General features: G+C 35.4%; 1 non-coding gene across 1 annotated transcript; it reads left to right on the top strand.

The window, feature by feature from the left end:
• Positions 1-272: 272 nt before the first annotated feature.
• On the top strand, positions 273-379 carry LOC131623227 (small nucleolar RNA R71). The gene has a single exon (XR_009290171.1). It is a non-coding gene; the product is annotated as a small nucleolar RNA R71 (small nucleolar RNA).
• The last annotated feature ends 7,821 nt before the right edge of the window (positions 380-8,200 follow it).

The raw sequence follows: 8,200 nt of genomic DNA, 5'->3' as shown, positions 1-8,200 counted from the left end.
TCAAGTTCTTGATCTTTTGAGTTAAAGCTTCTACTTTAGCGTTAACGCGGTCTATACCACTTACTTCGTACATTCCTCCTTTGGTTTGAGTTTTCTCTAGAGCAGCTCGTTCTCCTCCCCATTGGTAATGGTTTTGTGCCATGTTTTCAATGAGGTTGTATGCTTCATCATGGGGTTTGTCCATTAGAGCTCCGCCAGCAGCGGCATCTATAGTCATTTTAGTGTTATAAAGTAGACCACCAAAGAAAGTATGGATTATCAGCCATGGTTCAAGTCCATGATGAGGGAATAGTCTAAGCATGTCCTTGTATCGTTCCCAAGCTTCGAAGAGTGATTTGTTATCTTATTGGGTAAATCCGTTGATTTGACCTCTTAGCATAGCAGTTTTGCTAGGCGGAAAATATCTAGCTAAGAATACTCTCTTCAGTTCGTCCCATGTAGTTATGGAATTAGACGGCAAGGATTGAAGCCATGCTCTAGCTCTATATCTCAAGGAGAAAGGAAAAAGGTGTAATCGAATAGCTTCGGAACTAACGTTGTTAGCTTTGACAGTGTCGGCATATTGCACGAACACGGATAAATGGATATTAGGATCGTCTGTAGGGCTTCCAGAGAATTGGTTCTGTTGGACAGCTTGTACCAATGAAGGTTTCAGTTCGAAATTGTTTGCCTCAATCGAAGGCGGAACGATACTTGAGTGCGGTTTAGCTCGTGAAGGAGCGGCATAGTCTCTAAGAGGATGAATAGCAGCCATCTCTAACTTCGGGGTGATTTAATTGATTTGATCAGTAAAGATCAATTCCTGATTAATCAGAATTGGTGCTACTTCGGGAAGATTGCGAGCTCGACGTTTGACGTTAATAAAACGTTCAATCTCGTTAATTCGTTGTATTAAATCTCCTCCTTGTGAATGAGTATTTGGCATACAATCATTCAAAAAGAAAGGAAAGAATTTGCCCTAGTCTCTACGGTGTAACATCGAGTTACGATATCGACTTAAATAGTCCCCGACAACAGCGCCAAAACCTTGATTGCGACTTTACGTGTCTATAAATCTGATGACTGCAAGTGCACAGTCGTGTCGTGTAGTTTTAAAAGATATCAAATCCACAGAGACTATGAATCGATCTACCGTTATCTAAGGTTACTATGTAAAGCTAAGGCTACTAGTATTTTGATTGTTTCTAAAGGGAATGTGGTTGTAAATTCTAAGAAATATAATAATAGGTGGATATCAGTAGGTATTTCGTTTAACTTAGGTGATCCGAAGGTCCATTGGCTAATGTATTAATTCGATTAAAAATCTTTATTAATTCTATTGATTAAAATTCTTCCTCTCAAACACTCGCTCTGTTGATTTAGACTACTTATCCTAACTCGTAATGTACGCTCTCGTCATCCCATTAGATTTTGAAAAGCTCTTTGAAAACAACATAGTTAATAAAATGCTTGTTTTATGAATCCGTTATCTATTTAAATCCCCTAGTCTCAAACGGTCGCTCTGTTGACTCGGTTCATGCTAGAATTCCCTAACGTACGCTTTCGCCATCCCGCGTCGGGTTTAAAAACACTTTTTAAAAATAAATAAGTTCTAATTAGTTTTAATACGCTTTTGCCATCCTTAAAACTAATGTCCTATGTCTACTATCCAGTTAAGAACCTCAAACTTTCGCTCTATTGATTTTAACCTTTGACTGTTTTAAAACCTCAAACTTTCACTCTATCGATTTTAAGACTTACTAATTAAATTAGACATACAAACCAAAAACAAGTGATATTTAATAAAACATAATTAAGCCAATTTATTTCGGATCCCAAGGTTAACTTACTCTGCATACCGATATCTTAATTAATTAGCCAAACATATTAATACGGTTAAACATGCATAAATTCATTTGGTTCATAATAAAAGGCATGTTAAATGGCATACAATATATCATGCAATAATAATATAAATTAAGGTGGTAAATAATAAAACTGAATAAAATTAATCTGAAATGAAATTGAATCTTGAAGTACTCGAACTTCCACCACAGGTTGGCTAGATCGTTCTTCAGAAATGATTAAGCTTAAAATTAAAGGCAAGGAATGTAAAAATAAATCTAACATAAGGCTAGATCTATAAAAGGTTCACAACAATTTCCGGTGCAGAAATTGTTGTGAGTAAAAGAAAGCAATTAAATGAAAGGCAGAAAAATAAACAATGCTTGAAGAATGAAATTGGCAGCACTTCGTTAGCTAAAATTCAGACCCCCTGAACTGAAGTAGCAGTCTCTATTTATAGCTGAGGGTCTGCAGTTGGGTTGCGTGAAAAAGAGGGACTTCTGACTTGGACTTGCGAGACGTGCGTCTCCACTTTTTGGGGAAGACCAGCTGAACGACTTGAGACGGGCGTCTCAAGTGGAGAGAATCTAGGAACAGTTGGAGACAGGCGTCTCCATTGGGTGACATGGCGGAGAGACGTTGGAGACAGTCTCTTTCCCAGTTCCTTCGTGGGCTGGTCTCTTTCTCTGGGCTTTTGGGTCTCCTTTTGCACCCCCTTTATTTCTTCAACACTCTTTTTTCATTCTTTAAGCATAAATAGTAGTGGGTTTAGCTCCATTTCTTCTCCTTTTCACAAATAGTCTCAATACGAACGTAAAACCTGAAACATCACAAATACCCGCATAATATCATAATAAAACAATATAATTAAAAGAAAATGTTAATATTACTTATGGATTTTAAGCTAAATATACGATATAAAATCGTGTTATCAGTAAGCAGATTAAGAGCAACAGCTCTTGTTTGGTTACTTCTTATTTGACGATCTTCATCTTCAAATATTCTTAAGTTGATTTAGAGCAACGACTCTATTGTTAATTGCTTCTGATTTAATCTTCATTTCTTATTCAAGCATATTCAGAGCATCAGCTTTGCTTTGAGTTGTTTCTTCAAATGATCTTCTGAAAGCAGATTTAGAGCAACAACTCTAGTGAATTGCTTCTTCATATTGCTCTTCAGCTTCTCCTTCTTCAACACTGATCTTAAAGCTTGTTATAGCTTATGACATATTGATTAACATCAGTAAACATGAAACACTCTTTGAGCAACAACTCAGTGTATTCAGTTTCCTTAGTCATCCAATATGAACAATATTAGACCTGATCAAGTATTAGTAGATTTCTTATAACTCCATCGGAGGATACTGCTTAACAGGAGAGATTTCTTCTTTACTCATTTTAGGCATATGGTTTGTGTATAACAACGTAGTGGATTATCACATACTAAGTATGTGTTGCCTCTAGTGGAACTTCATAAGCATGGTTTCTTGTAATTTCTTTTGTGCTTTCATGCTTAGCTTCTCTCTACAGATTTCTCCTCAATATTTATCTTTTTTTGCACTCTGTATTTGCACCATGGGTTCATAACTTGAATGTATCTTCAATGCCTTTTGGTGTATGAAAATAGGCACTTACTCAAGTTTGAAGTTTGATATATTTATAGCTTGATGTGTTACCGTTGGAATAGAGCCGTTGATATTTTTTTGAATATTACTTTGAATGCTTTGTCTCAGTTGAATCATGAATGACAAGTGTTGTTTACTGTAGAGCCTTATCTTTAGTATGATGATGACATTTTGTAGCGTGTTAAGGTTGCTTCTCCAACGCACTGCATGTGGGATGTTTTTTCAATAAATCTTGGGAGTTGTTCCATTTAATTGTTGCAACCATTTTGCTAATAATGATGTTTGTAACAGTTCTCCCTTAGATTCTGAGACTTTGTATTTTTATCTTCTTTGAACATGTGTGACTTTGGTTTTCTCCTTTCAAGACTATTTTAATATGGTAGCTTGTCTTCTTGTACTTTATAGACCAAGAATATATATAATGCATTTGTATGTATTTTATATGTTAGTTGTCCTTGAAGGTTTAGAATCTTCTGACTACTCAGTTATGAGTGTCTTTTATAGATGTTACTGTAGACGGTGATGTTGCTTGCGCTCTTGACATAACTTATTGTTTTGCATGATGACTTGATCTTCTGTCTTCAATTGTTGAGTTTTTGCATTGTGACTTCAGAACTTCTGATCATATGTCCGTGTGATCTTCTTATACTTCATTCCTTGACATTTTCCTGTTTAATTCTATGAAGTGAATTCTTTCTTTTTGTGCAGAACTTATGATGTTGTATCTTTCTAATGTTTCTTGTATAATGCTCGTAGTATAGTACCTGCACACTTAATAAAATTATTAGTAATAAAATTGTTACTCACAAAATATACGTTTGTTATCATCAAAACTAGATTCTGAACAGATTCTCAATCTTGTTCTAACATTGACAGTTGATCTGACATTCTAAAATAGAAAAGGTAGGAATACAAATAATAGTGCAGGAATGCAATAAAAGCATAACAAAATTGTTTACCCAGTTCGGATTCACAATCCTACTTTGGGGGCTACCTAGCCAAGGATGAAGTCCATTATTAGCAGTATCAATTTGCAGACCCTACATCCAATATACCCGTTGACAATCTACGCACTTAATCACTACCTAATGACCCTTCTACATAGCTCCTTCCTAGATATGAGAAACTCCTCTCACTCCCAATCATCCCAATGATGTCTAGCAGTCAACACCTCGGTCACTGCATCAACAACTCTTCACCAACATTCTCAACACACAAACAAGCACAACTCGGAGTTGCTTACAAGCTTTCTCCAAGAACAAAACCACACTCATTACTTCACAACTTGTGAGTGCGTAAGATAAACCTCTTGCCTACAGGCTTCGAGGCACTAATCAGGGACCATCCCACAATCCGGGTGGTTCACTTACATGGCTAACCCTAATAATTACATCTTTCTAAATCTGGCTTGCCCTCTTAACTAGGTTACAAAGCTTCCTATTTATAACCTATTCCCAGCTGGACTTGGGCCTTCAATCACAACCTTATTTGCTGTTACAAATCAGTAGAAAACTTAGGCTAAAAGTTAGGTCTTCAATCATAAGTTTCCTAAATTATCTCCATAATTAGAAATTGCATAATCTTCAATATTCTGACTTGATTCTTTTGATCTTTAAACCTGTGCTACATAGGATTGCATAATATTCCATATAATATTCTGCATCTGTTGAGTATATACTAAATCTTTCATATTCCAGCTCAGTAAGCGTGATGTCACGAGTTTCGGCAAATGACATCTCACAAGACATGTTGTCACAGAACATGTCTCAACATTCCATAGGATATCTTGCTGTTGTACCTATTTTGTACTTGTTTATATTTTCAAGTTCTATACATCCTATTACAAGTTTCTACTACTATATTTTAGCCAAACATAAATGCCAATCACATAATTCAGAGCATTAACAATTTCAGTCCAAACCAATCATCCAAATACCTCATATATTAGTTATAGAAGCTATCCAAATCATTAGATAGAATCTGTAACACCTCCATCATCATTCACCATTGTCCCTTGATCAGCTTGAAGGTGTTATCGGTTTTGGAGTTCTAGGCATTTTCAGGTCATTCCAAGCATTCATTTAGCTTCCTTAGGACTAAAGGAAGCTATTTGGATCATCACAACACATATGCAACACCTTTAACAAGGAGATCGATCTTCACTTTCAGAGGTAAAATTCTGAACTCAAACTCACTGAAAGAGGTATCATTTTGATTGAAACTCAATACCATTGTGTTTGGAATTGTTTAAGGATTAAAATCCTTCTGGTTTCATCCATTTATTCACAATGTAGACCATTTAATTTGATTTTGAAAAATTAAGGTTCTTACTATTTTTCCATAAATTCATGAGTTTTAAGTTGAATGAATGAAAGATGTCTACATGGTTAGAGTCGTGATGATGTGTTGAGCAGTTTACACTTTTGTCTTGTTAAAATTGATTGAGATTTGAAGAAGTTTGAATTTGGAGCCATTGTCGTTGTTGTCGTTGCTGAGTGAAGAAGATGAAGGGGAAAAATTCCATTTTTAAAACTTAGCTTATTTTATATTGATTGCAAGTTATTTTAGTAACGACTACATCGTTACAGCTGAATTGGTAAAGTGTGTGTGCGCAATGCGTGACCCATAGGTTTGGGGTTTGATTTCCCCTCACCCCAGACCTTTTGCTCCTTTTATTTTATTTTATTTTACATTTTTCAACTTGTTTTGATATGTAATAATTTGAATGGGCCCAATGACAAGCACATGCGCTTGGCCTAGTTGGCTAAGTTTTGAGTTGCGAGTGTGAGGGCCTGAGTTCAACACCCACCAAGACCAAAATCTTATTTTTTTAATACTAGTTTATTTCACTTTTATTCAAATTTAAAAAATCATTAAAAATAGTAGGCTTAAATAATGTTTTTGTCCCTGTAAGTTAGCGTGTTTTGGATTTTAGTCCATGTATCTTTTTGGTTCGAAACCATGCCCCTTATCCTCACACAATACTCTTCAACCACTAGGCCATGCATTCTATTATGTCATTACAATGCCACAACATGTATATTACATAAATGCTTCAGTATTTAATAAATAATTGAAATATTTGAATGATTAATATTTCAATATTTAATAAATAATTAAAAATAGTTAAAAGATTAATAAAAACAAATATATATTTTATTTATAAGCAGCAATTTTTATTTATTTATAAGCAGCAATATATTTATTTATTAAATAGTTAAAATATTTAATAAATTGTTGAAATATTTGAAGGATAGAAAAACACTTAGAAAGGAGGGGTTTGAATAAGTGTAGCTTAAAAACTTGTAAGATAAAAACAACTTGCACAAGTATTTTTATCCTGGTTCGTTGTTAACAAAACTACTCCAGTCCACCCCTGACATGGTGATTTACCTCAACCGAGGATTTAATCCACTAATCACACGAGATTACAATGATTTTCCACTTAGCCCACGACTAAGTTTTCTAGAGTCTTTTGATCACAACCTGATCACTCTAGGAACAAACTACTTAGACACAAGCTAAGACCTTCTAGAGTATCCTGATCACAACTTGATCACTCTAGTTACAACCTGCTTAGACACCAGCTAAGACTTCCTAGAGTATCTTGATCACTCTAGTTCTTACAACTTAATGTAATCAAATTCTAAGAGTATTACACTGCTTCTGAAAAGCTATAATCACAACAGTGATATTTCTCTTAACGTTTAAGCTTAATCTCACTAATATATTACAACAGCAGTGTAGTGAGCTTGATGATGATAAAGTTTGAGAGCTTTTGATTTGAGCAGTGTTTCAGTATAATGCGCAAGTATTCTCAGAGTTGGTAACCTTGCTTCTCATCAGAACTTCATATATATAGGCACTTGAGAAGATGACCGTTGGGAGCATTTAATGCTTTGCGTAATCCGTACAGCATTGCATTTAATGTTTCACTCTTTTGTCAACTACCTCGAGCCTTGTTTACGCCGTGTCTACTGACGTTGCCTTTAATATCTTTCGTGTTCACTCATATCTTTCTGTCTATCGATATCAAACACTTGATTAAGCAAAAAATATCAAAACGAGAATGATGAAAAAAATAAAAACGCAAAATCTCTAAATTGTTTGCTTTTGAATAAAACCCCGCTGAGGATGTACAGGCATTGTTTCAAATCCCCAAACACTGAAGATATAAGGGAGTGCAACCCTCGTTAACCCCTTTGAGCCTCGAAGTAGGAGTTTCTTTTATACAAAAAAAAACCCCTCACATTTAACCCAGGGGCAGGGTAGCGTTCAATTAACCTGATCGAGCAATCAAAATTCATCAGGAGTGTACATCCAAAGATACAACAATGGTTGTATTTCAAAAGGTTGAGGAAAGTTAATACCACAATGGTAATCACTCACGAGGCAGTCACAATTACCTCTAACAAATCAGAGATTCAGGATCATACGACTTGTTTAAAAAAGAAGTGAATAAAAAAAACAGAAAGAGCCCGCTAAGTCAACAACTTGAAAACAAGTGACTCAGGCAAAAATTAGGGCATCCTGCTGGACTCCAAAATAAAACTCAAAAAAATTTGTCCAGGAAAAAATTAGGGAAACAAAAAAGCAGAAGCGAAAAACGAGGATTACAAAACAAAGATCCCCATCAAAAGAATGAAGTCGTGTGATCAGACACCAAAATCGGAAGTTAAAGTGATCGCCATGTCCAGAAGGCTTCATTGGTTCCTCAATCATCTCAAACTCCTCTTGAAGGACGAACGCTCA

Source organism: Vicia villosa, unplaced genomic scaffold (genome assembly GCF_029867415.1).
Source record: "Vicia villosa cultivar HV-30 ecotype Madison, WI unplaced genomic scaffold, Vvil1.0 ctg.000058F_1_1, whole genome shotgun sequence".
NCBI classification, from domain to species: domain Eukaryota; kingdom Viridiplantae; phylum Streptophyta; class Magnoliopsida; order Fabales; family Fabaceae; genus Vicia; species Vicia villosa.
The sequence above is the reverse complement of the archived record's forward strand: the minus strand, read 5'-3'. Positions and strand labels throughout refer to the sequence as shown.